Source organism: Phodopus roborovskii, unplaced genomic scaffold, assembly GCF_943737965.1.
Source record: "Phodopus roborovskii unplaced genomic scaffold, PHOROB, whole genome shotgun sequence".
Taxonomy (NCBI): domain Eukaryota; kingdom Metazoa; phylum Chordata; class Mammalia; order Rodentia; family Cricetidae; genus Phodopus; species Phodopus roborovskii.
In genome coordinates this window covers 19,881,578-19,908,060 of record NW_026125059.1, presented here as the reverse complement: position 1 = coordinate 19,908,060, position 26,483 = coordinate 19,881,578, and the positions used below count along the sequence as shown (strand labels likewise).

The 26,483-nt window shown below is 45.4% G+C and overlaps 2 long non-coding RNA genes and 2 other non-coding genes across 5 annotated transcripts; all 4 read left to right on the top strand.

Annotated features, from left to right (window-relative positions):
* Positions 1-9,164: 9,164 nt before the first annotated feature.
* LOC127225278 (uncharacterized) lies at positions 9,165-11,976 on the top strand. 2 transcript variants are annotated; one of them, XR_007834775.1, is made up of 3 exons: positions 9,165-9,323; positions 9,998-10,076; positions 11,845-11,976. It is a non-coding gene; the product is annotated as an uncharacterized LOC127225278 (long non-coding RNA). The 2 variants fall into 2 exon arrangements; XR_007834773.1 differs by having other exon boundaries at positions 9,998-10,081.
* LOC127225453 (small nucleolar RNA SNORA71) lies at positions 11,300-11,433 on the top strand. The gene has a single exon (XR_007834784.1). It is a non-coding gene; the product is annotated as a small nucleolar RNA SNORA71 (small nucleolar RNA).
* A 322-nt stretch (positions 11,977-12,298) lies between the features above and the next one.
* On the top strand, positions 12,299-12,432 carry LOC127225450 (small nucleolar RNA SNORA71). The gene has a single exon (XR_007834783.1). It is a non-coding gene; the product is annotated as a small nucleolar RNA SNORA71 (small nucleolar RNA).
* An 856-nt stretch (positions 12,433-13,288) lies between these two features.
* On the top strand, positions 13,289-17,174 carry LOC127224526 (uncharacterized). The gene is made up of 2 exons (XR_007834724.1): positions 13,289-13,375; positions 13,463-17,174. It is a non-coding gene; the product is annotated as an uncharacterized LOC127224526 (long non-coding RNA).
* Positions 17,175-26,483: the final 9,309 nt, after the last annotated feature.

The window sequence follows — 26,483 nt, the reverse complement described above, 5'->3', positions numbered from 1 at the left end:
TCCAGGCTAAGGGAGTATCCCTCCCTCCATGGGAAATGTGCTCCTGAAGTCTGTTCCTGCACTAAGGATACACATTCAGGGGTTCTGGGTTGGTCCTATGCTGGCTTTCCAGCTATCAGTCTGGGGTCCATGAGCTCCCCTTATTCATGTCAACTGTCTCTGTGGTTCTCTCCAGCCTGGTCTTGATCCCTTTGTTTATCACTCCTCCCTCTTTGCAATTGGATTCCAGGAGTTCTGCTTAGTGTTTAGCTGTGGGTGTCTGCTTCTGTTTCCATCAGCTTCTAGATGAGGGATCCAGGATGGCAAATAAGGTAGTCATCAATCTCATTATTTGGGAAAGGCATTTAAGATAACCTCTCCACTATTGCTTAGATTTTCAGTTGGGGTTATTCTTATAGGTCTCTGGACATTTCCCTAGTGCGAGATTTCTCTTTAAATCTATAATGGCTCCTTCTATTACGGCATCTCTTTTCTTGTTCTTCTCTATTCTTCCCCTGACTCATTCTTCCTGCTCCCTCATGTTCTCTTCTCCCCTTCTCTTTCTCCTAACTACTCGCCCCACCCCACCCTGGGCCTGCTCCCAGTTTGCTCAGGAAATCTTGTCCCTTTCCTCTTCTGTGAGGGACCATGCATGTCTCTCTTAGAGTCCTCCTTGTTTCCTAGCTTCTCTGGCAGTATGGATTGTAGAAAGCCATTTTTTTTCTCAAACCACCACAGCCACCATACCCAGCATTTTAAACATTTTTATTTAGACAGGTCTCACTATGGAACCCTTACATGTTTGGAAGCCTGGAACTCACTACATACACCAAGCTAACCTCAAAAGACCTACCTGCCTCTGCTTCCTGAGTGCTGGGTGAGGATTGTGATACCTCCAGCCACACCCAGCTTTTCTAAAAACTTTTATTTTTTTTAAATGACACAAAAGAGTTATAGGACATATCCAGTACTTTCTAGATGAAAGGAAAAGGCACATCCACTTAGCAAGTATAAAGGGAGAAACAAATATGATTCTATATCAGGATTCTTCTTTCAACATACAGGTTTTGCTAATAAAGAGTCTGGCTAGAGCTGGGAGAACAAAATTCTACCCTCTGAGAGTTTGTGACCTCACAGTGGCTGCGGATCCCTGAGGCCTGGGACTCTTCCCTAGAGGAAGAGGAGGAGTCAAGTTTGCCCACAAAGACTATACCAAGGAGGTGATGCCTAAGGTCGGGGCAGGAAGTCAGCCACAAGCTCATTGAGGTCTGCAAGAGCTCCAGGCCCTATCCCTGAGCACAAATGGCTGCCCTGCTGGGTGCTATGCTATACCTGTCCATTGTCCTCCTCTGCTTCTTTCTGCTCATCTGTTACTGCATCTATCTGCAAGACTAAGCTCCAGCTCCTGAGGTTGGGGGCTGAAACCTGGTGGGAGCCTCAGCCAGCCTGGCATCCAGGGCCACTCAGCTGTCCCTAAACTGCTCCAGGGACTACTAGCACATTCAGTGGTACAGGGCATACAATTGGCATCGTAATCTGGTAAGCAGAAGTGCTGGGAATGCATGGTTGAGCTGATGCCACAAAAAATGTATGACTAAAGGGACATCCTTTCCCAGGAAGCCCCCTCTGGTGCAGCAGAGTGGCCCTATGTTATGACATCCGATGCTTAAACAGCAGGTCTTTCTAATAAAGACTCCTGAGAATATCTCCTAATAGTGTGCTAAGCAGAAGAATATTAGGCGTGAGATAGTGAGATTGTGCAAGGCTGTTGGTGACAAAGGCGAATATACAAGCAATGGAGGGGATTCCTGAAAAATGCAGTCCCAAACTTCTTGGATTCCAAGCTCAATGTTTGGTCACCTTCTGAGCCAAAGTGTATTCGTTGCTTCTCTTATCGCTGCAACAAGAGGCCTGGCACAAGGTCCTTAGGGAGGGGAAGGTTTCTTTTGGCTCACAGTTTTAGGTTGCAGTCCATTGAGATGACAGGAATGTCAGCTGGTTGCACTGTATCTGACATCAGAAAGAAGAGAAAGACAATGCTGCCCCCCCCTTTCTTATTCAGCCTCTGACCCATAGAATGATGCTACCCACATTTAGGGTGAGATTTTTCTACCCCTGTCCACCCATTTTAGAACCCCATTCCCTAAGTGATTCTAGATCCTGTCAAGTTGATAACCAAATTATCCCTCACACCAAGGCTCCTCACACCCGTGCTTTTCATAGCTTCAGGAGAAGTCGCCTCCCGCCCTCTGATGACCATCATCTAACTTGTCTCAGTGTTTGAGGATGTGCTTGTCACCAATGGGATCCTAAGGTTTGCCTCTTAACTAGATTTCAGATCTGTCCTGGCCAACCATGGGCTGTGTGGAAGGAGTACCTGCAACCAAGATGAAGGCAGGAGGGTAGGTGTCAGGAAGCCTGCAGGAGAGCTGGCCGGGGTGAGTCTCAGTTACCAGAGATAAAGATGCAATTAATTTCCAGGTCCTTGATTCTCAAGGCTAATCCTCACCAGCTGGAGCGGCAAAGGCACCATTTGCCAGGTGTGGTGGTACACACCTTTAATTCCAGGAGGCAGAGGCAGGTCGATCTCTGTGAGTTCAAGGCCAGCCTGGTCTACAGAGTGAGTTCCAGGACAGAGAAATCCTGTTTGGGAAAAAGAAAGACACTATTTCCAGCACTTCAAAGGCACTGAACTATGGCTGTCTTGGCCTGTAGTTTGTCAGTATTTTTAAAAGATATTTATGTCTACATTCAAATGTGAATTGAACGGTAACTTTCATTTACACCCTTTAACTGTCATCATGGTAAGTGTGAAGGGAGGCCTGCTTTCTTTCTCGTGATTGTCTGGGAGACTGTATATGGATGAAGTCATTATTTTTGCTTTGATTTTTAGCTTTACAGAATTCACTGTGATGGTTATCTTCACAGTCAGCTTGTCCAGATTTGGGATCACATGGTGGACATATCTGTGAGGATGTCTCCAGTGAGGTGTTTTTGTTGTTGTTATTGTTGTTTTGTATTTCCAGACAGGGTTTCAGACCTGGCTGTCCCAGGACTCATCTTGTAGACCAGGCTGGCCCCAAATTTCAGAGATCCGCCTGTGTCTGCCTCCTGAGTGCTGGGATCAAAGGCGTGCACCACCACCACCACCTAGTTCCAGTGAGGTTTAACTGGGAGGAAAGACCTATCTTGAAGGCAGGTGCAGGTGACACCATCCCTTGGGGACTGGGACTGGGCCTGGTCTCAGATTGAATGCAGTAGGGAGGGAGGAGAGGGGAGAGAGAGAGAGAGAGAGAGAGAGAGAGAGAGAGAGAGAGAGAGGAGCACCAGCATTCATCTCTCTGTGCTTCCAGAATGCAGATGCAATATGACAGCTGCCTCACACTCCTTCTGCCATGACTTCCCAAAAGTGTGGTAAATTGCTGAATAGCTGGGGTGGGGGGAGGGAGTGGCTCGGCACAGATGCCCTATGCTTGGGTGAAACCTAATTCCCCAGGAACCGAGAGAATCCCTATCATACTCCTGACACCAGATAAATCATGGTAAATAAGAATCTGGGAAACATTAGGCTGATGGATGTTTATTGGGGGGGGGGGAGAGAAATCACTTAAAGCAGAAACAGATGACTGCCAGCAGGTTCCTGTCCCAAAGGATGCCTCTGGATGCTGTCTCCAACCAGGAAGTAAGAGAGTAAGCTGGGATCTGGGACCCCAAACCTAGACCCCCCCCCAGGTCACACCCTAATGTGTGGTCAGTGCAACAGGTGCAGGTAGAGTGGATATCTCCCACCATAATGGCCGTCTTCTCAAACCACGGGCCAAAATGCTATTTCCTTAGGTTGCTTTTGCCATGTATTTTGTCTCAGCAACAATAAAAGTAATGAATGTATTTACGTATAAAAACACTGGGGCTATTTTTTGCTTTGTTAGATGCCGAAGAACAGAGGGTCCTGAGAAAGCCACACAAACCCTCCATCACTGAGCTATATCCCCACCCCACCCCACCCCCTACCTCCACAGCCGAGGCTGACCTCACACTTTCAGTCCTCCAGCCTCAGGCTTACCAGTGCTGGGCTCACAGGTATCCCCATTGCACCCTGGTAGAAGTTTTTCTGGAAGAGATGTTAACTACTAATCCCATGTTTTAAAGAAGTTACAGTTTTTTTTTCCAATTTTCTCTTTTTTTTTCCCTTAAGATAATTTTGTTAAATATCTTCTAAGTGTGTGTTCATTTTATCAAATGTTTGATTTTGATTGGGAAAAGTGAAAGTCAAACTGTTCTCTACTGTTTTTTAAGATTTGCTTGTTCGTGTGTGTGTGATCTGTGTGAATGTGTGCTCGCATCAGTTTGAGTGTACGTGTGTGTGAGTTGTGTGTGTGTGTGCGCGTGAGTATGAGTGTGTGTGTGTGTGTGTTGGTGCCAGCAGTGGCCAGAAACAGTGTGTTGGGGCCCCTGGGAGCTGGAGGAGCAGATGACTTATGAGCTATTTGAAGGAGGTGCTGGGAGCTAAGCTTCTATCCTCCCTGCACTGCTGAAACATCTCTCCAGGTCCTGGTTTTCACTCTCAACTCTGGCTGACCCTTTTCTCTGGCCTCATACTGCTTGGCTGCATTGGTCCAAATAAGGGTTTTCTTCTTTATTTATTTTTGCCATTTCATTTTCTGGTGTTAATCTATTTACTTTAATTTTTTAAATTAAGGGTTTTTTTTTAAAGATCTATTTTTCAGTATGAGTGTTTTGCCTGAATATATGCATATGTGCCATGTCTGTGCTTGGTACCAATGAAAATCAGAAGTGGGTATAGACACCTTGGAACTGGATTTATGGATGGTTATGAACCACCATATGGGTGCTGGGAACCAAACCTGAGTCCTCTTTTAAGAGCAACACATGCTCTTAACTGCTGAGCCGGGTTTCTGGCCCCAAATCACTTATTTATTCATCTCCTACTGGAAATTGAATGTAGGCTCTTATTCATACTAGTTCAGCATTCCACACACCTAGGTATGTCCCTTAGTGGTTGTTGGTTTTGTTCTAGACAGGGTTTTGAGCATCCCAGAGTGGCATCAAACTTGCTGTGTAGCCTCAGATGGCCTTGAATGGACCTTCCAGCCCCTGCCTCCTGATTACAGGCAAGTTTTACCACTACTGGCTCATTAGTTATATTTATGTATTGGTTTATTTATCCTTTCATTCATTTTTCTGGCCATAGGAGCAAGTGTAGACTGGGGCACAAGGAATTTCCCCCTATTTCAGAATGAGATCATTCATTCTCTTCTACAGTCAGCTAAGGTGTGTACTGCTTGCACTGGTTTCAGGCCAGACCACAAGACCTAGTGGTTCTGCTCCATCTGGTTCCTGACTCCCCACACACCAGCACATGGGCCCCTCATTCCTTTCAGACCTCAGCTTCAAAGCCTCCTTTCTCTTCCTGGCCCTGACAGGTCCCCTTCTGCCCCTTGCTACTTTGAATTCTACAAAACTCTTCAACTCATGTCCCCCCAAGAGGCCATCTTTCTTTGGAAATCTGGGCAATTCCCACGTGTGTCCAATATCATACCCAATTCTATGATGGTTAATTACAATTTTCCTGGTTAGTGAGACAGGATCATGCTCTGTGATCTTTGGTTATCCCTTACAGTTAACCATATTCTGGGGACAAATAACCTTGACTCACACAGCCTGGATTTAGTAAAAAGTCAACCCAGAAAGACCAAGCAAGGGGCTGGGAAGAAGGCTCAGGGGTTAAATGCTAGATACATGTACTGCTCTTCCAGAGGACCTGGGTTCATATGCACATACCCACTCACAGCAGACACATACATACACTTACAAATACTAAAAGTAACTTTAGCAGGGCAGTGGTGGTGCACACCTTTAATCCCAGCACTCAGGGAGCTGAGCAGGAAGATCTCCATGAGTTCAGGGCCAGCCTGGTCTACAAGCGAGTTCCAAGACAGCAAGAGCTGTTACACAGAGAAACTCTGTCTCAAAACACCAAAAAGGAAGAAAAAACCCTTAAAAACAAAAACTATACATTTACTTTAGGAAAGAAAAGAAAGGCTACACAAGGAAACCACTAGGCACTAGGACCAACCAGAACATGAAGCTCTGTCTACGGCCTGCCCCCCCATTTCTGTGTGTGTGTGTGTGTGTGTGTGTGTGTGTATGGTATGTATGCATGTTTGTGTGTGTGTGTGTGTATGGTATGTATGCATGTTTGTGTGTGTGGTATGCATGCATGTTTTTGCATGTGTATGTGTGTATGGTATGTATGTATGTTTTTGTATGTGTGTGTGCAAATGTGGAGGCCCAAGGTTGATGCAGGGTCCTCCTTGACTGCTCTTCACTTTATTCATTGCTAGCCAGCTTGCTCTGGGGTCTTCTTATCCCCACCTGAGGCTGGAATTACATGAGGGCTGACATGCCCATTTATGAGAAATTCTGGGGACCTTCATGCTTGTGTGACAGATGTTTTAGCCACTGAGCCATCTCCTTAGCCTGTTCTGTTTACAGCTTTTCCCAAGAGTAATACAGTCCTGCCATCCACCAGTATCAGTAAAACAGGAGGCTAACTCTCAGCTTGTAAGTATGGTTGACACTTAGAGTATGCACAGTTCTTGACATGTGAACTATATGACATGGGATAAGTCCATCAAACAGTTCCAACTTTTATCATCTTACCAGAATCAGATTCTGAGTCCATTTGAACTGTCACAACAAAATACTATAAACAATAGAAATCTATTTCTTGTGGTTCTGGAGCCTAGATGCTATGCTTTGGAATAGAAATGACCCCAAAGGCCATGTGCTAATGACTTGGTAGGTAGAGCCTAGTAGAAGGAGGAGAGGTGACTGGAGGCACATGGGGGAGCTTGGAGGCAGGGGATTGGAAGCTCAGCACTTTCTCTTTTGCTCTCTGCCCACCCCAACCAAGCAGCTTTGTTTTCTTCAGGTTCTCCTTGGCATGGCCACTTGACAATCTACCTCACTACAGGCCTAGAAACCACAAACCCAAATGACCAAAAGCTAAAACAAATCTCCCCTCTTTTAAGTTGATCACCTCAGTATTTTGCCGCAGTGACACACTGTCTGAGGTCTGAGGTCAAGGACGTTTAGATTTAGTAACTGGCATGCCCCCCACTCCCACCCCATCCCTGTATCCCAGGCTGATGGCTGCCTTTTACTTGGCAGAAGGGAGAAGTAAGCTCTTAGAAGGGGCTCTGCCCTCATAACCTCACATGTAACTCCAAAGATCCTGCAACCCCATGGTAGAAGTAGGGTTACAAAATGGATTTAGGGGAGGAAGTACATAAAGTTAATAATACTGGCATAATAATTGAATAAGTCAAAATGCCTGAAATATTTTGTGTGTTCAAAACTACTGGCTGTGGGTTGTATTCCTTTGTTGCACTGAGAACAGGCATTGCAGGCGTATCACACTGGGAAATCATGGCTAGATTGGGCTAGATGGCTCAACCACATGGTAGAAGAAGAGAACCAATTCTTGAAAGTTGTCTTCTGATATCTAAATGTACACCATGGCACATGTGTGCCCACAAAACACATATACATAATTAAGTCAACATAATTTTTTTTTAAAGCATAAGAAATAGTCTGGTATTAGGTATGATGGCACACATCTTTAATCCCAGCACTCAGGAGGCAGGAGCAGTCAGAGCTCTGTGAGTTCCAGGACAGCCAGGGTTATGTGTAGACCTAGTATCAAGGAAACCAAACCAAACCAAAACAAACATTATTGACCTATTTGCAAGAACTTTGTCTCCACTTCACTTGTTAATATACTCCTGGTTATAATATAGTAACTGTTTAACTATTCATTCCTTATTTTCTATCAGGCTTTAGATTAAACGTCTTTTCTTCAGAGAAGGCCCTACTGTTCATCCTGAATTAAATCGGTCACCACTGTCACAGCCTGCCTACCTCTATGCCTGTTTCCTTTGTATGTATGGCTTACAGTTTGCTGGGGGGGGGGGGCAGTGTTTGAGACAGGGTTTCTCTGTGTAACAACAGCCTTGGCTGTTCTGGAACTCTCTTTGTAGAACAGACTGGACTCAGACTCACAGAGATCTGCCTTCCTCTGCCTACTGAATCCTGGAATTAAAGGCGTGTGCCACCATCGCCGGGTTGTGCTTATGATGTTTAACAATCAAATTTTCTGGCCTATTTATTTTCATGCCCATTAAAACTTAACCAAGTTAGGGATCATGTCTGTCTTATACCTTTTATTTCTAGTGTGTAGTCTGGCCCTTTATACATAGTAGTTCCTCGGGAGATATTTTGGGTGGGTGCAAAACTAGATGGGTAGATTAATGGAAAGCTGAGTGGGTAGATAGATGGATAGATAGGCAGACAGACGCGTAAATGGGTGAATGAGTCCCAATTCATGGGTGGGTGGATGAATATTTAGATGCATGAGAAAACAGATGGGATGGATGTCAATGAGATGAAAGGAAGCTGATGTTCCACATTCGTTTTCTGGCTAAATAGAAGCATGGAAAGGTGGATGAAATAAACGGTTTGTTCGACTGGAAGCTAGGAATAAGAAAGGAGAGCCTTGCTGGCGGGTTAGCGTTTCAGCTCTACTCCTGTAGGGGACGCTGCAGAGCCACGCGCACTGGGTGGGTGCGCATTGGTGCAGCTGGAGTCCGCAGCGCGCGCAGCCGCAGCTGGGTAGACACTGCAGTGTTGAGGAGCGTCCTGCGCAGTCCCACACTGCGGCACTCGCACTGTTTACTTCACATCTCAGCTCGCTAGGTGAGTCAAGTCGTGTCTGCGTTCTTGGCCGCCTCCGAAGTCTTCAGTCTCCTTTAACTCAGAAAACCCAGGACCCCAGAGGCTAGGATGTGGGTTTGATCCTCCCACCCTTGCTGGCTGTGGATGCCCCGAGGTATGAGGAGGAGTTCGTTGGTGGGTTTGGACCTCTGAGGAGGTAGCCTTCGGGGGTGACTGGGGGACGCGGTGCCAATGCTCCTGGGCGGAGGTGGAGGGTTGGGGGCTGAGCCCAGGTGCTTTGGACTTATGTGGCATCCGAAGCCGCTTGTCCTTTTTAACACAGGGTCCTAGGACTGTTGATCCGCGATCCGATCTGCATCTTTTCAAGTTGATGCGCCCAGCACCCTAGGACGCAGCGCTCGCACTCTGGTGTGGCGTCTTGCTGTGACCCCCCCCCCCCCCCGAGCTTGCTTTCCTGCTGGGCCTTAACTGCGAGGAGCTCTTGACCCCACGAAGAATGATGAAGCTGGTTTGCGGCAACCAACGCCCCTCCCCCCGACTCTCCGCACTCTCTGGTGGGCACCACTGTCCAGGAAGCAGGAGTCTAGGTAAGTGCTGCGGGTGCACCCAGAAGCCAGAGTGCCACCTAATTGCCTTTCCATGGGCGTCAGCAGAGGCATGAGGTGGAGTTCAGCCAGGTTCCGATATCAGCCCAGCAAAGATTCTGCAGGAAAGCCCAGTGGGACCCTTGAGAGTCTGGACTCAGGCCAGAAAGACCCCAGGTCCTATGTGAATCTAGTTCCTTCCTTCTCAGGTAGGGACGCTGCAAAGGCAGATCTGTGGTGTGAATGAAACCGATTTCTCATTTTGGCTCTAAACTGGTCTTACCTGAAATGATGATTTCACAGGGCTGAGGTCTTTGAAGGCAGCGGTTTGACAGCCAGTATTTTTCTATTTGAGGTTCTTTGACAAGAGACAGGATAAAGGAACCTTCTTGAACCGCTGCAGTTTATCAGAGCTTACACCTAAGATCTGAAAAGTGCTATGTCAATATATGATTTGTTGTTCCTGTGATGTTGCCAACGTCTTTCTTTTTTCCACGAGAAAATGCTGCGTCATTCGAAAATGCTGCGTCACAGGAAAATGCTGCATCACGAGTAATCCAGCCTCCCTGTATTTGTTCTATGTAGCGGTTGCACTGGGACCTCTTCATGTGCTGCCCAGGACCAACTTAACTAGGTGACATTTAGATGCTTATTTAGGTGCTTCTTGTTTACTGCAGAACTGACACCTTGTTGCAGAGGGGACATGAGAGGCATCTCTATCCTGCCAGGAAGCAGCCAGACTACAACTCTCCCGTGGTAAGGTCTATACCCAAGATGGCTGTTCCCCAGTTGTGTAGCTAGGTCTGTTTGTGGGACTCCTAGCAGTGGGGTCAGGACCTGTCCATGGCACTTGAACTGGCTTTTGGGAAACTATCCCCCATGCTGGGATACCTTGCCCAGCCTTGATGCAGGGGGAGGAGCTTGGTCCTGCCTCAACATCTCAACATGACATGACAGGCTTTGTTGACTCCCATAGGAGGCCTACCCCTTTCTGAACGATGGAGGAGGGATGGATGGGGAGTGGGAGGAAACCGGAGGAGAGAAGGGAGGGAAAATTGTTGTCATATTAAAATAAATGATCAATTTAAATAAACAAACAAATAAATAAAAAGATGGCTGTCCCCAAAGAGGGATGGGTATAGCTTCCCAGGCATGGGATAGGCTGGGAAGTAAATGGACAGAAGAGGAAGATGGCTGCATCCAGTGCCCCAGTTTTACTCTCCTTTGGGCAATTGGTGTACATCTGATTCCTGTTGTGCCTGCTTCGGCCCTGAGTCTTCCATAATCATCCTTGTTTGATGGGTTAGCAGCAGAGGTCTGAATCAGAAAGCAGGAAGGATGTTGCATCATGTACCCAGGCCTGTCTTAGTTAGGGTTTCTACTGCTGTGATGAAACACCATGACCCAAGCACATTGGAGAGGAAAGGGTGTAATAGGCTCAGACTTCTACATCATCGTTCATCATTGAAAGAAGTCAGGACAAGAACTCAAACAGGGCCGGAACCTTGAAGCAGAAACTGATGCAGAAGCCAGGGAGGGGTGCTACTTACTGGCCTTCTTCTCATGGCTTGCCCAGGGATGGCCCCACCCATAATAGGTTGTGTCCTCCATCAATTAGTCATCAATTAAGAAACAACCCTAGAGGCTTGCTTATAGCTGGATCTTATGGAGGCATTTTCTCAACTGGGACTTCTTCCTTTCAGATAACTCTACTGACATAAAACTCACCAGGACAAAGTCTTATGATCCAGAAAGCAGAACAACTAGGCTGCTTTCCTCAGCGTCAGGAGTCTCCCACCCCCTCTGCTTCCCCAGTTCCACAACCTAAGGATTCTTGTTGTGTATCTTCCTTCTGTCTCACCTGATGGCCCTGTGGAAGGAATTTTTATAGGATTAAATGTACTTCCTCGGTCTTTTACTCAGCTGAGCTGACTGCTCTCAGCTTCTGAATTTGACAACAAGCCCTCTGCCCTATCTGGCCCTGCATTTGTAAGTGATCAGGGGGAACCTTTGCCCTGGTCATTGGTAGTGCAGGCACAAGAAATGTGGAAAGAACGGTCCTGAGTTCGGAAGGTCCACACCCATGCCGATCAGTGCTGGGGGCTTTCCCATACTGTGATATCTCAACTCTACATACACTTGGGCCTCTAGGATATTGGAACTACCCACAGATAACATCATTGCTGTCATTGGGGCTTTTGCTTCCTGCCCTGGGCATTAAGTTCTTCTAGCAAGGTCGTTGCCAGTGCACAGTGGTACATTCCCATACACCTGCTATTTGCATCCGCTTCATCCTGTTGGGGGTTACTTAGTGGTATAATTGGTGTCAGCTGCCCTGCTGTAGACCATACACAATATGCTTTGTAGGAGCCAGAGGGAACAATGGGTTTGTTCTAGAAATAAGAGCCAACGGTTTCGGGATGCTTACTGTGTGGTAACTCCTATTTCAACCCCTTTCCCCATACATGTCCTCCTGTGAGCAATGGCAAGCTGGGTGCTCTTATAAGTTTCATATTGTTTGCAGGTGAATCCACTGTATACAGGAGCATCATGGGAGTTTCAGGAACATTCTAGACCCACCTGTGCTTGAGGTAGATCTCTTTTCCAGTTCATTCTCTGGAGTATTGGTCCCTTGCATCTGATACAGCACCATACATGTTGTCAAGGACTTTGAGTAATAAAATGAAAAGCGGGTCTATCACTCTCAGTCAAAGACCAACTCGGAAGGAACTTCATTTTCAGTATTTGAAAAATAAAAGGATGACAAGAGATGACTTTTGTTCCACTTGAACGCATATGTCTGTCCCAGTCCCTACTAGTTCCCAGCCTAGAGACCATGAGGCTTTATTTATTTATTTTTGTACAAAAGAAAGACCACTATGGGGGCCTGTGCTTGGCTGGCCTCTTTTCCTGGGCTCAGACTACAGGCCTCTGGTATGTGCCCCTCTTCTTGGCCTGATGTCTGTTCCCATGTATTTACCTGCATTTAGAAGTGACCACAGACTCCCTGTGCTCTGGTCATCCATAATGCAGGGAGAGGAGCTGCTGACAGCCATTTCCCGTGTTTGAAGGGTCCTCTCCTATCCCTCTCAAATGCTGGCGCTTTCACACACTCCTGCTTCTTACTTGCACAACGTTTCAGCCTCCCTGCAGGACATGGGCTACTGTGTAAGTGTCAGTGATAGGAGGCATCTTGTTTTTGTTCTGTTTTGTTTGTTCATTTTGAGACAGGGCCCTTCTATGTATGTAGCTCACCTGCTTCTGTCTCCCAAGTGCTAGGATTGAAAAAGACAGGTGCCACCATTCCTTTATAGGAGCTATTTTGGCTTGGCCTTTCTCAGCTTGTCTCACTGCCATCAGAGAGCAAGATTTTGACTCTTTAGAATCTAGAACGGCCAGGGTGAATTAAACAAAATGGATGATATGTACTCATCTCCGTAGGGTTCAAGGTTCATAGAGAAGATATCTTTTTCTGTTTATTTTTTGGTCTTTCTTTTTTTTTTTTTTTTTTTTTTTTTTTTTTTTGAGACAGGGTCTCTCTTTGCAGTCCTGTATCTTGCTTTGTAGCCCAGGCTGGCCTTGAACTCACAGAGCTTCTCCTGCCTCTGCCTCCAGAGTGCTGGAATTAAAAGTGTGCCGCCACGCCACCATGCCTGGCAGAAGCGATCTTTTGAAGTTGGTGTGCCTGAGTGGGCCTTTGAAGAAATGTGACTAAATGGATGAAAGGAGATTTGTTTTAGGAGGGGGCATGAGAAGGATGGACTTTGAGGTTGAGATACAGGCCACTAATGACAACAGCCGGGAAAGCTGCAGTGCAGGATGGAGGGACCTCAGTGGGAGGAGCCCTGAGAGTGAGACTCTGAACTGTGTCTTTGCTATCTATGACAGCTCAGCGGTTCTGTAGGGAGCTATTTTAGACGAATAGGACTTGTTTTTACGTTGACTCTTTATCCCTCATTAATCAGGAGCGTTCTCACGGTCTCAGTGAGGAAGACAGCACAGGGAATGAATGGGGCACTGATCTCACCATGATCGCCTGCAGGAGTCTCGCCCAGGTGAGCTACTGCCAGATGGCTGTGTCAGAGTATGCATTCTGAAGTGGAAATTATAAGCTGCTTGCTTTGCCTGACTTTCTGCCGTAGGCTATGGTGGTAGTGTCCCTGGGTGCCACATAGCTCGGAGAGCAAGGTTGCTGCCACACCTTACTGCCCTCCATGGAGGAACACCTTTTCTCTTTGGTGAGTATACAGAGGGAAGGGCCTTGACTCTAAAGACTTGGGGAGCAAAGTTAAAGAGCTTTCAAGCTAGTTCTTTCATTCCCCTTAGAGCCACAGAATGCCATGTGGCACCAAGGTCCTTGTTCTCACAGGTGAGCACCAAGGTGAAACCAGGAATATTAAGCACGCAGGGTTGTCTCTCCAAAGGGAGAGATGTATAACTGTTTTCCACCCAGAAGGCTGGGAGTGGAGGTGTTTAATATTCTGCTGACCTTTGTGCTATCTGTATGACCAAGACCATGCCAGATCCTCCCCCAGATCCTTATGTAATCAATCAGCGGTGTGGTGGTGATTCATGCTTTTAATTCCAGCTTTTGTATGGCAGAGGCAGATGGATCTCTGAGTTTGAGGCTAGCCTGGTCTACAGAGTGAGTCCAGGATAGTCAGAGCTACACAGAGAAACTTCCTGTCTTGAAAAACCAAAAACAAATAAATAAAATTTTAAAAAAACTGTCTCGTGTAGTCAATCTATAAAACCCATCTTTATGTTGATGCCACGTGTACTTTTTTGTATTATTTATCACCAGAAAATTGTTTCACCAAATTATGCTGTGCTTAAATATGCCTAAAATAAACTACCTGGTGTCAGACTCTTGAAGTTTGAACCAACAATTTGCCGGGCGATGGTGGCGCTCGCCTTTAATCCCAGCACTTTGGGAGGCAGAGACAGGTGGATCTTTGAGTTAGAGGCCAGCCTGGTCTACAGAGTGAGTCCAGGATAGCCAGGATTACACAGAGAAACCCTGTCTCAAAAATAAAATAAAATAAAATAAAATAAAATAAAATAAAAGTTTGAACCAACACTGGCTATTGAGTCATGTTGAACTAGACTTTTGCCTCATATGGATCATTACCCTCATGGCGGTGGTGGCATTAGCATGGCCTGGCTACCAACGTGGAACTCATCAGTGGTGGTGTGTACACAGCTGGAGACCAACTCAATTCTTGGAGAAGGTAAGATTTTTCTTTTAATAGAATAAGGGCTAGGAGTTTCAGCCTCTCACCCAAGAAGTCACAACTGTAAGTAAGATAGTAAAATAAGCTTGGATTCTTCTCAGTCCTCTGAGACAAAGCATTTGATACAATTATTGAGATGTTTGTTAAGATCCGAAGGAACAAGATATGCAGAGCAATAGCTCTGCAGCTTGGTACAAGTATCTATAAAATTCAGTCCTTGGCTTTTTGAACAATGAACTATTGATGTTGAACATTGGAAATAAAGCCAGGTGGTGGTGGTGGTCTACAGAGAAAAAAAAAAAAACCAAAAAGAAAATTGGAAATGGAGAGGAGCTAATGCAAAAAGGGCTCATGAAAGAGAAGATAAAATTCCCGTCAATTATTTTGCAAGCTGTGGTCAGTAATATATTGCCCTCAGGAGGATCATTGAGAAAAGAATTTTTGTTTTTTCTGCAGGCCATGTGGATTCTACTACAACTCTGGTTTCCTGGAGGTAACCCAAACAGGCTCAATCATGGCATGCGCAATCTGATGGAACAGGCATGCATCCATCTAGTGATATACTCACAGTCTTAGCAAAATAAGGAATTTTATCTTGTCTTTCCATTGAAAAATGGAGACTTTCTCACTTCAGGCCTTTTAGGCACTGAGAGACCAAATACCACCCAGATTCCTTTGTATTTATGACTACTAAAATTTCACTTTTTAAATTTGTGTTTTGGACAACAGAACAAAAAATTAAAAATAGCAATGTGAACACCCTTAATGTGGATTTAAAGTGAGAAAACAGGGCAAATTGGAATCAGGAAAATGTCTTAGAATATTTCTTCTGGATAATATGGTGGCCAAGGACTGAAAACATCATCTCATGTTTCTCAAATTTCCCTGGAGGGCAGAAGGGGTTAAACCAGGAATGCAAACAATCTGAGTTACATTGTTTTTTGAGTTTTCACCTAAAATTCTTTTTGGTGCAGACTGAGAATCTGAAATGTGGTAAGAACTAGAGCATTCTGGGAAGTTCTTCCACCGTGGAACTGGTGGTCTTTGATGTTGCTCACATTTTAGCTAGATATGTACGTTCATGCTTACATGGGAAAAATCCAATTGTTTTCTCTTTCAGAATTTTCTGTAATTGTTTCTCAGGTACTTCTGAATATCCTATAGGGGCAGTCTTCTCCAACACAATATTAAAATTTGCCTAAAAAATTTAAAGATCCCAAATCTTACATAAATAGCCTTAGGTTCAAATCTTTAAAAGTTAATGGTCATTGTGAATTAAGTAAGTTCTACATCTGTTTTAGTTTTGTGCTTGCCCTTGGTCTGACATAAATGATCAGACTCTTGAGCAGGGAGGAAGTTAGAGGAGGCTCATGAGAGCCTATCCTCTATTGAAGGCTTAGTTTACACAGAATTCTAGTGCAAAATTGTAGCAAGTGGTTCTCATATCAGCTTGACATCTAGAGCTATGGCTGTCTGTGTCTAGGGCCTTCTCCACAGTCAGGTGTGCAGAGACCACCAAAGACATGCACAGTACCTCTCCCTAGTCACCTTCAGAGCACAGTCTCAGACAGGACATGGGGCCCTGGGAGGCTCCAGGAAAATGCCATTGTGTTATATCTAGAATTTGATTTTGTCAAATAGGTCTTTATACATTTCCTTTCTAGGACTGCCATTACAACTAAAAACTGATAATAGACATGCTTATACTAGCAAACACTTTAAATTTTTACAATTTATGGAATAGTAATCACATTACTGAAATCCCTTATAATTGACAGAGTCAAACTATTGTAAAACAACACCATCAAATACTGATACACAAATTTAAATCCCCATGAACTATGCTACATTTAGCTAAACTAACTTTAATTTTTTTCACTTTAAAAGGTAATGCTTTTTTTTAAAAAAGGTATTTTTCCCTAAAGAAGATACAACCTAAAGTATATGTTTTAAAAAAATGTAAAAACTAATCAATAGAAAGGGCCCGATGGTCTAACATCGAGGCAAGGTTATGCTTATATCTTACAGAAAAGCAATGAAGTCCCAGATGGCTCCTGCCCTGACACATCCAACAAGGACAGCATCCCAGAGACCACCAGACAAACAAAGTGTCTAAAGATAGACGACAGATCCATCAAAAGGAGATGTCCCAAGAGGAAGAGTAAGCTGATAAGTTGGGGAGACATCAAGACTTTAACTTGCAAGCCAAGACTTTGAGGAAACAACAAGGACATACTGTTACTGATCTCAAAAATTATGCTATTATGTAAACTGACTATATTTCATGTTAATGCTCAGCTTGTCACTGCAGAATCCAAATGTGTTTTGCCAGGGGAAAGAAAAGGCACACTTGTAATAGGAGAGTATGATGTTGTTCTACCACGATAAAAAACGGTTTTAATCCTTTGGGACCATTTGTCTAGACAAAATATAGTATACAAATAACTTAGTTGCACAAATGGGAGATATTTTGGTTGGACTAATCTAACTGATCAATCCAAATGTAATAATACAAATTTTAGCATAATTAGGTACTCTTTAGAAGGCTCTAATAGTAGAAATTATAATTGTATGAAGATGAAAAAGGATTTCTGATGTATTGGTTACTAAAGTTGAACCAGCGCGATCTGCTAATTGTATTGAATCTGGCTGCCTTCTTGCCTCACTCAGACTGTTACTCTGTTGGCCTTGGTGGCCAAAGAGACCAACCACTAACTACAGCCATAGCAGATAAGACTTGGCTTCCTTCATTCCAGCCAAGTCTTGTGTGGCCAGGCTATGTGCATTCTTACCTATTCCTGGGTTAGGTTTTAGATCCATACCCTGACCTATCTTGTGCCATGTGCCAGCATCCTCTTCCCCACCTTAATACATTTTGAAGTGTGCCTGATACTTGTTCGTTCTTTCGTGCCTTCGTTTGTTTACTGACATCCCTGTGCACAGTTGGTGGCACTCTCCTAAGACTTGATTGGGGACTGTGAGATGGAGTCAGAGCTGAGGTTGAACTAGAAGTGTGTCTTGGGGCTGGGACTGGGGCTTAGGAGAGAAGGGATCTGTGGGACATGACTTGGCTGAGGAACATTTGGGCCTTAATTAAGATGGGTGGGCAGAGTTGGAGCCAGGGACTTAAGGCAATGAGGAAGAAGGAGGATACTGAGCTCTAGGTGAAAAGAAGCCAGTGTCTTAGTCACTGTTCTGTTGCTGTGAAGAGACACCATGACCACCACAACTCTTGTAAAGGAAAGCATTTAACTGAGGCTTGCTTACAGTTTCAGAAGTTTAGTCCATTATCACCATGGCAGAAAGCAGACAGGCATAGTGCTGGAGGAGTAGCTAAGAGCTGCACCCTCATCCACAGGCGGAGGGGGGTGGGGCACACTGGGCCCAGCATGGCCTTTTAAAACCTCAAAGCCCACTCCCAGTGGCATACTTCCTCCAACAAAGCCATACCGACTCCAACGCAGCTGCGTCTCCTAAGCTTTCTAATCTTTGTATTCAAATAGATGAGCCTCTAGGGGCTGTTATTATTCAACCACTATTTGCCTTCAGAGAACTCTGGGACATAGTGGGCAAAGCCTAGTATGGGCATTTCTGTTACCACGGCACATGCTTGGTCTTTGGAGATGCTGGTCAGTGGCAGTTGGTCCCCTGATGGTAGAGCTGTTTGGAGAGGTTATGGGGGCATGGTGCAGGCTTGGTGGAGGAAATACGTCACTGAGGGTGAGCTTTGAGAGTTTAAAGGTCTTGCCTCACTTCCAGTTCGGTCTCCGCTTTATGCTTGGTCTTCAAGTGTGACCTCTGCGCTTGATGCTCCTGCCACCATGCTTGCTGTTTGGTGCTATGCCTTCCCGCCACAATGGACTCTTTCATTTTCTTTTTCCTATCTTTTTTTTTTTTTTCTCCTTGAGACAGGTTTTCTCTGTGTAGCCTTTGCTGTCCTGGAACTCTGTAGAACAGGCTGACCCCAAACGCACAGAGATCCTCCGGCCTCTGCCTCCAAGTGCTAGGATTAAAGGTGTGCCACCACCACCACCTGGCTCATGATGGGCGCCTAACCCCCTTCTGAGACCATGAGCCAAAATAAGCACTCTCTTCCTTAAGTTGCCTTTGGGCACGAGCTTTATCAGAACAGAAAATAGCTAGGCAGTCAGTGAAAAAATGTGTCAGAGAGTGAGTGAGCGAGCATAGGTCTCCTTAGTAAGCACTCGGTAAAGAACAGCTTTTCCCAACTCAGACTGAGCGATCCTCATCTCAGGCCCAGCCTCTTGGATCTTCCTTTTGCTCTCTCTGGCCCTGCCTGTCTCTCCCAACAGAGGACACAGGTGCCCCTCCCATCTCCCAAGCCAGCCCCTCTGCCTCCCTCTTGTGCAGTAAACTCCCATAAACACCCCAGCCACTATGTCTAGTTCTGAATGTGTCCTTTCACTGTGTCCCCAACTGGGCAGCTGGCTCAGCAGTGCCACCTTCTCCAGGAAGGACACGGTCTAGGCCTCCCGGGTCACATCCCATAGCATTTATGCAGACATTTCTAAGAGTAGGCAGGACAAACAAACCAAAGAGCAGGTTTCTCTTTCCTAGGACTGACCTTGCAGGGGACAGGGCCATGCCATTGACTTAAGAACTAATATAGTGTGTCAGAGAAGGGCAAAGGAAGCTATGAAGCAGGGAGGCAAAGGGAAGTCTGGAGGAGTGGCATTTTGCACTGAGTAGACTGACGGTCACCTGGGTGATGGGATGGGCATAAGTGGGTTTCTCACCTCTGGGCATCACTGTAGCCTGTTTTAAGTGTCATCACAGTATAGACCAGATGGAGAGGAGCTCTCCTCATGGATACCAGACACAGTGTGGTCTGGGAAGGTCACGGTGTCTGTGTTTGTTAATTTCTGCCAACCATTAAGGTAAAGGTGGCAGGTGGATCTGTCCAGGGTTTGCAGTCAGCACCAGGCTGGGCATACTTTGTGGTCAAGCTCTACACCTGCCAACTCCACTCCTACTTAATCTGACTGTAGCTCGGTAGACCTGGGAAACACAGTCAGCCATTGATAGGCCTAAGCCATGACCTTGGTTGAGAACCAAAGACAATGAGCAAGACGACAGATTTCTTCCTGGGGAGCTCTACTGTGTCAAGTGTCTGAGTGAGTGATGGACTACATTTAGAGAAATACACAGAGAGAGAGAGAGAGGCTGGGCCTCAGCAGCTGCATCTGGGAGTACAGGGCACTGGACTCTTGCTCTGGGTCAGAGAACACTGTCTCAGAGTCTTATGGGCAGGAGATGATTGTCCAGTTCCCAAATCACATTTATGTAGTTATGTATTTTAATTAGCTTATACATTTTTTAAAAATGCAATTTCAGGGGCTTCAGAGATGGCTCAGTGGTTAAAAGCACGTGTTGCTGTTGCAGAGGATCTTGTTTCATTTCCAGCACCTACATGGCAACTCATAACTGTATCTCCAGTCCCAGGAGATCCAATGCCCTCTTCTGACATCTAGGGGCACCAGGCATGTACATGGTACATGCATACCTGAAGGCAAAACATTCATACACAAAAGTATTATTTCAACCCACGAAGCCCAGGGCTCAGTCATCTCTCTGTGTGTGTGTGTGTGTGTGTGTGTGTGTGTTTTAAATAAAGTGTGGTCATGTGATCAAGATTCCTGTTTCTTTTCTTTCCATTTGGCCTCTCCTGTTCCAATTACTAGAGGGAACAGTGAGTCTCTGTTCATTACTTCCAAACATATCCACAGAGTGCCTAACACCTGGAGAGTTCTATAAACACAAAAGAGTGAGCTGTAATGCTGTAGGTGGCCTTGACAGCATGTAGCAGTCCCCTCTGCCTCCGTGCTGACACCTACCACATCTCCAGAGTTCCTGGTCCAGCCTTTGTCTAGAAGCCACCTAGTGAGAACATACTGGCCTGTCAATTTCTAATGCAGTCACTTAATAGCTGCGGGACCTGGGGCACCTTCTTTTGCCTCCCTGAACAAAAGCTGACCACAAATTAGCACTTGCCTTAAATAGCAAGGGCTGAATGGGCTGGAGCGTGTTAAATATATGACGGAGTACCTGTCTCATGCTGAGTGCTGAATAAATGTCAGCTATTTTTGTCTGATGAGCATATATAGATGATTGATAGATAAAAGGAATAAGAAGTACAGAACGCCACCACAGGAGCCGCCTCTGTTCAGATGACATCACATCCCTTCTGATCTGCAGGCATCTGGGTGGGTAGCTGTTAATCATCACTGTTGATTGCTTGAACTTGCACTAAATACCACACATGGTATCAGCCAATAGATGTAATTACCTCATTTAATCCTTACAACCCAGTGAGATAAATTTAATTGATAACCTTTTACAAGCTAGGAAGCTAAGACTTAAAGAAACAGAGAGAGCTACTTCATGCCCAATGAGTGGCTCAGCCAGCACTGACTTTCTCAGTATGCGCAGCATCAAGAACTGGTCATGGTCACAAGAGGTTGAGGTACACCTGCCCACTGAGTGTTAGTATGTAGGTGTTTTTACTGGCCTGCCTTTGGAATTCTGACAGGGTACACTTTCAGCTGCTGCCACTAAGATCACCACTTGTGCCTACCTCCCATCTCTCTTTCTCTCTCTGTCTCTCCCTTTCTCTCTCCCTCTGTTCCTCCCTCCTCTCTCTTTCTCTCTCTGCCTGCCTTTCCTCTTTCCTGATGCTCCTCTCCTTTCCCCTTTTGATGCTCCTTTTCCCCTAACCCCCCCAAAAAAAAACCCTCCAAGCCAGGTGGTGGTAGCACACACCTTTAATCACCACACTTGGGAGGCAGAGGCAGGTGGAGCTCTGTGAGTTAGAGACCAGCCAGTTTCTGTAAGAGCTAGTTCCAGGACAGGCTCCAAAGCTACACAGGGAAACACTCTCCAAAACCCAAAAACCAACCAACCAAACAAAAGAAAACCCTCTACTTGAACTCTGTTACATGGTGCTCGCGCCGAGTCCCCTATTCTCCCATAACCCTTCACTTCTGTCTTGGCGTGGAGGAACCAGGTACATATCAGGTTTATCTGATGGAATCATATATCTTATTTCAGAACCTCCTAAAGACAGCCACACAGCCTCCCCCCCCCAATCCAGAGTATGCTGCATATTAGAGTTAACTTCAGTAAGCCAGAGTTTGTCCCCTTGGATAGTGACTAGTTACTTACTGAGCACCTCCAGTGTGTGATAAGCACAGGGAGTGTGCATCAGGGGAAAAATGTTGCTAGCATGTGCGCAGTCATCCTTCAATATGTATGGAGTTAGTTCTAGAACCTCAGCGGATACCAAAGCCCACAGTGCTTACCTCCTCTTAGAAAGTGATTTATTATCTCATATAACTGTGGTGTTGTGATGGTTTATATAAAAAATGGTCCTCATAGGGTCATATCCTTGAATGCTTGGTTATCAGGGAGTGGCATACTTGAGAGAGGTTAGGAGGTGTGGCCTTATTGGAGGAAGTGCACCACTGGGGGTGGCCTTTGGGGTTTCCAAAGCTCAAGCCAGGCACAATGACTCTTCCTGCTGTCTACAGATCTGGATATAGAACTCTCAGCTACTTATCCAGCACCATGTCTGCCTGTGTTCTGCCAAGCTTCCCACCATGATGAAAATAAACTAAGCCTCTGGAACTGTAAGCAAACCCTAGTTACATGTTTTGTTTTATAAAAGCTGCCACGGTCTTGGTGTCTCTTCACAGCAACAGCACAGTGAGAATAATCTAAGGGTGTCCTCCTGCACATTATCTCTCAACTATTCATAACATGAACTACAATGTAAACACTATGTATTGCAGAGAATAATGACCAGAAAAATGTTCTTTGTTGTCAGTAAAGGTATGTCTTAGTACATCTGTTGCTGTGATAAAATACAATGAGATGGCTCAGGGAGTTAAGGTACTTGTTGCCAAGACTGATGACCTGAGTTTATTTCCTAGCACTCACATGCTTGGAAAAAGAGAAGCAGCCCCCAAAGTTGCCTTCTGACCTTTACTTGCACCATGTGTGCATGCTGTCCCGCACCAGGTAAACAAGAAAACATAAAAAAAATGTAACCACCTTGACAAAAGAAATCTAAGGATGGAATGGTTTATTTTGGCTCATGGTTCAAGGGTACACAGTCCATCATGATGACCTAGTCAAGACAGCTGGCCACACTGTGTCCACAGTCAGTGTGGTGGTTTGAATGAGAATAGTTCCAGTAGGCTCATGGGTTTGAATGTTTGATCTCCAGTTGGTAGAAGTGTTTGGGAAGGATTAGGAGCTGTAGCCTTGTTGCAGAAGGTGTGTGACTGGGGGTATGTGTCTTAGTCACTGTTCTATTGCTATGAAGAGGCACTATGATCAAGGCAACTCTTTTAAGAGAAAGAATTACATTGGCTCTTACTGTTTCAGAGGTTTAGTCTATTGTCATCATGGCAGAAAGCATGGTGACAGGCAGGCAAACGCTGGAGCTATAGCTGAGAACTACATCATATTCCACAGGCCCAGGCCATCTCACTTCCTGTCTGTCTGCACAGACCCCCAGACCTCTATGGTTAACTAGTGGCAAGCCCCCCCTCTGATCTTCAGACAAGCTTTATTGGTACAAGCAAGATATCACTACAGAGGTACCTGCTAAAGCTGGTTCCAGAAGGCTCAACAGATAAATACTTGTGCCACAAAGCCCGAATACCTGAATTCCATCCCTAGAACTTCTGCATGGTGTTTGGAGAGAACCAACCCTCAAAGGTGTCTGTAACACAAATAATAAATGACCCAGAGACAGATATTGGGGTTCAAATGTCAAGCTGAATATCAGTAAAGCAAAGCAAATGGCTACTAACTTTTTACATCCTCCTCAGGCTAAATGGGCTGATCCTGTCTCCACAAGCTCTGACAAAGTTTCAGACTCCTCAGTGTGGCTAGAGAATGAATGCCTCTATCTTCAGTGTGGCTGGGGAATAAATGCTCCTACTGACTACTGAAGTCCCTGTTCCTATCTTTTATACCTCTCTAGTGCTGGGATTAAAGGCATGCGATCTGTTACTCTTTTAGACTGATTCAATCGCATGTGTCCCTGGGTGGCCTGGAACTCAGAGATCTATCTACCTCTTAATCCAGAGTCCTAGGATTAAAAGTGTGTACCACTACCTCGTAGCTTCTGACTGCTGGGATTAAAGGTGTGTGTCACTACTGCCTGATCTCTATAGCTTGAGGCTCAATTCTCAGGCAAGCTTTAATAAATCATAAATTATATATCACTACAGGTGTCTTCTGACCCACACTTTTACTCCTGCTTATATGTATACACACTAAATAAGTAAGTGCAAGCCTTGGGAAGTTGTGACACTACTTGGGACCCCTGACCTTTGACCTAAGGAGAGGATGTTTAACAAAGGAGGGGTTTGTTTGCTACAGCAGCTTCAAGAGTGATGGAAACAAGCCTGTCATGAGCCAGAAGTGTAGTGGGTGCCCTGGATTCACAGGGCCACACAGGCCTGTCTTATCCAGCAGGGTGGCCTGGGCAACAGACTCTGACCTCTCTGCCTCTAATTTATCACGGAGAGGTGAAGCTTGCACAAACTGGTGTGAATCAAAGTTCTCTGAAAAAGCCTCACCTGTGTTGAAGGTTCTGGAAACTGATTGACTATTTGGCACTTCTCTAGAGTGTTTGAATGTTGCAGATCAAGCCTATACCACCTGCCTCTGTATCTGAACCGATGTCCTTTGACTATGCAGCAAAACCTTTGAAATGCATTCACTTAGCAGACCGCTGGCTTCTACTAACCTCAAGCTGAGAGTGTTGTCAGGTACCATCTAAAACCTGTAACAAAAATGTCCCCATTTTACTGTCCCCTGTCTACCTCATGTTTTCGCCCACGGATCTGGTTTGCACACTAATTCATGTCTTTCTTTTCTTCTACAAAACATGGAGCCCAGGTAGTGGCGGCGCACACCTTTAATCCCAGCACTCGGGAGGCAGATGCAGGCGGATCTCTGGAGCCAATTTAGTCTACAGAGCTAGTTCCAGGACAGCCAAGACTACACAGAGAAACCCTGTCTCATTAAAAAAAAATATTCATGTAACTGTTCTCAAAAGAGGAACATGTAATTTTGGACAACCCAAGTCATGGTCACTCAGATTTGGCTCAGAATAAATTCTCTTTGGGATGAAGCTGTGTTTTACATCAGCCTTGTCATGTGAAAGCATTTAGTCTACAGATAGCCCAGTCCACTGTCGAGTTACTGTGCTATTGTATGTAGAGAGCTCTCTTCCATGTCAACAAGACGGCTGGCTGCATTTTGTGTTTGTTTCTGTGCCTTGAGGAATTGGGCATTAAAGCCCCAGAGCAGAGGCTTCTTGAGAGCTGGGGAGCAGCTGGGGAGTCTCACTGCTTTATTTTATGCTGGGGATCCATCTTAGTGCTGTGGGATAAATCTTCTGTATATTGTGAGAATGTGTTGCTCTCATTGTTAATAAAAAGCTGTTTGGCCGGTGGCTAGGCAGGATTTTCAGACAGAGAGTGTAAGGATTCAAGCATTATGCTGGTTTGTCCCTGCCACCAGGAAGAATGCAGTTAGGCAGTACCCTGGTCAGCCCAGGGTTCCATGACTACTAGTTTGTATGCAGGTGCAAAGGACCCCTTTAAAAGAAAGACCCCGACCCACTTACACTCTCTTTCCTGCTGTTCCCCTGGGGAAGACAGGACTTTTCCTGCCTCCCTCTTCCCTTCTGTCCTCTGTCTCTGTGTCTCTTTACCTCTTTTCTCTTTCCTTTCCCCCGCGTTCTCTTTTTAATAAAACTTCCCACTAAGCTCTGTCTGCCTGACATGTTTGTCCCCCACCCTGCCTTGGTCACCCTTGTCTGCCATAAAATCCACCAAGGCTCCCCACTAGCATCATCATAGCAGAGAGAATGCTGGGAAGAAGATGAGCAGAGTCTGAGCCAGATGTGGAAGAAGCAAACTGGGAAGTTCAGACATGAGGTAAACTAGCCTCAGTGCAGATTAATAGAAATGGGTTAATTAAAGTTCTGAGAACTGGCTGGAGCAAGCCGAAGCTACCCAATGAGCATTTATAATTATTAATAAGTCTCTGTGTGGTTATTTGGCTGGTTGGATAGAACTGATGGGGTCCTGATGAAAAACTCTGCCTAGGTCCCAGGGCCACGTGTGTCTGAGGCAAACATGGCCACCAAGCTATAATAGCCCCAGCCCCTTTTGGCTTTGAGACAATGTCTCTTAAGTTGCTGAGGCTGGGCTTAAACTTAGTCTATATCCCAGGTGGGCCTTGAACTTGAGATCCTCCTGCCTCAGTGCCTGTATTCCTAGGTCTGGCTCCCCTTAATGAATGAATTATTCATTTATTTTTAGCTTTCTCATTATGTAGCCCTGGCTAGCCTGGAACTTGGTATTTAGACTAGGTTGGCCTTGAATTCATCAAGAGCAGCCTGCTTCTGTCTCTTGAGCATTGGGACTACAGACAAGTCCAACCACACTCAGGCCCATTATTCCATTATTTATTTATTTATTTATTTATTTGTTTTGTTATTTTGAGACAGGGTTTCTCTATATTATCAGCTTTGGCTGCCCTGGATCTCACTCTGTAGACCAAAGCAGCCTTGAACTTACAGGGATCTATCTGCCCCTGCCTCCAAAGTGCACCACCACCATCTGGTCCTTATTCTATCTTTATTAAAAGATTTGAAATAGGGACTGGAGACACTGCTCAGTGGTTAAGAGTGTGTACTGCTCTTTCTGAGGATACACATTTGGTTTCCATCACCCCCATGGTGGCTCATGATTACCTGTAACTTCAGCTCTCAAGGTTTCTGAAGTCTTCTTCTGGCCTTAGAGGACAACTACCCATACACACATATCAACACACACACACACACACACACACACACACACACACACACACACACTACATATTT